The sequence below is a fragment of the Photinus pyralis genome, unplaced genomic scaffold (assembly GCF_008802855.1).
Source record: "Photinus pyralis isolate 1611_PpyrPB1 unplaced genomic scaffold, Ppyr1.3 Ppyr1.4_LG2, whole genome shotgun sequence".
Taxonomy (NCBI): domain Eukaryota; kingdom Metazoa; phylum Arthropoda; class Insecta; order Coleoptera; family Lampyridae; genus Photinus; species Photinus pyralis.
In genome coordinates this window covers 45,485,456-45,487,434 of record NW_022170403.1, presented here as the reverse complement: position 1 = coordinate 45,487,434, position 1,979 = coordinate 45,485,456, and positions in this window count along the sequence as shown.

Sequence of the window (1,979 nt, the reverse complement as noted above, 5' to 3'; positions counted from 1 at the left end):
GGAGAGACTCGAAGCCTACGCTGTAAATTTGCGCCTATTTTGTGGCGATTTGTGCGCCAATCCCAAAGTTTTTCGGACCTTTCGTTTAGCAAAAAGTCACAATTTTTCGTTGGTGGTCCAACCTAATGTTAAACACCCAACATCCTCGTATCGACACGACACTAATATCAAAGATTTGTGCTTGTTTTGCTCTGATATGTGCGTCGCACCAATGTTTTGGGCGCCTTTGTTTTGAAGGAAATTAAAAGGCCTGTAGAAGGTTGCAACTTAACGCAACGCCCTTTATTCACGGAGAATTGTTTTGTGCTTGTTTTGTGAAGATTTGTGCACCTATCTTCAGTTTTTGAGCGCCTTTCCTTAAACAATGTTTTTGTTTAGTTGGAGACATTGGGGTAATCTAGGTCTTTCTGCTATTTATAGTACTGGATTATACTGAAAACATTGATAAACATTTACAGTTTGAGATTCAGAGCTTCTTAGCACTTAGATCCTATAAATGCTAGGCAAGCTATCAACAACAGTACTACCCCATCAACAATGAATAAATATGGCAATATTATATAGCTGGCCAGTATCAATTATAACTGTAAGGTGAAGTACTTACTAATTACCTACTTAATATTTAACTAGGACTGTACTTATTTGTGTCATGTGTGTATATATTTACATCTCGATATTCATCAAACGTCCTTCGGACGTCCATGCGAAATAATGAAATTAGCTTTATTTTTTAGACCCAATACGCGCGCCATAGAAAATTATTGTTAGTTCTAGGTTTTACCTTTCAAGGTAATCTAATTAAGGTCTCAAACGGAACTGTTTTCTACCCATTACCACCCTTCTCCCTTAAATCGAGGGTTTGGGAAGGGGAGGAACTGGTTTTATCCGTAATGGTCCTTGAATGCAAGGTCTTGTAGTGAGACTGGGATTTACACTTATTTACTACGCCACTCCCCTTCGCACAGACTCAGGCCTGCTAGATCTAGATGATCGTGTTAAGACCCTATGTTTTACGTTGTCTTGTGGAATTTTAAGATACAATTGGATGTTACGCGTTCTAAATTATCGTTGATTTTTGGATTAACTGAGCGTAGGCAGTGGTTCCGAGTATTCTGTCACTTTTTAGGTAAGTGCCTACTAAGCTACACTACTGCCACCATCTCTAAACCTACGAACGGCGCGTATTAAGTGTAGGTCCGGGAGGAGAGCATCTGCTCAAATTTTTTTAACTGTGTCGCTTTTAAGTTGTTTATTGACGATTGTAAGTGGCATCACAGCACATGAATAAATATTATTATTATTATGTCGGTGTTTCTTGTGAGAACTCAGGTCTAGCCTGGTTAACTAATCGCACGGATTAAAATCAAGTAACGATTAGTGTCTGTGTCTGTGTCTGGTGAAGTTATGTAGGGTTCTAAAGAAAAATAAAAAATAAAATAAATATTCACACACTCACATTGGAAATCTAGAGATAGTATGTAATTCACACTTACCAACATAGCTATTAATGGCCCCAATAGTCAACGCTATCAGGAAAGAAGAAAACAAAACAAAAATATCATTATAATAATTCCTGTAATTTTATTAAATAGACTTTATTGTGTAAGTGTTTCTTTGGCTTTGCGTTTGGGTTGAATACGAGTGGGTTGTGATAACGTGGTGTGTTTCTGTGAAGAAGGAGTTTTGTGTTTTTTATTGTATTTATGGTGTTTCTTTGTTCCTGAGGTCGTATTTGTGAGGTTGTTTGGGTTTTTGGTGGAGATATTGCAGTATTTTGTGAGCCTGTGGTGCTGTTAAGGTTTTTGCGCTTCGGTTGTATACGAGTGGGTTGTGACAATGTGGTGTGTTTCTGTGAAGAAGGAGTTATGTGTTTTTTAAGTGTGCTAGGACGTGTAACTTTATTGGGTAGACCTGTCTTTGTAGTGCAAGTTGCGTTACTTGTATTTGTGGTGTTTCTTTGTTCTTGAGGTTGTATTTGT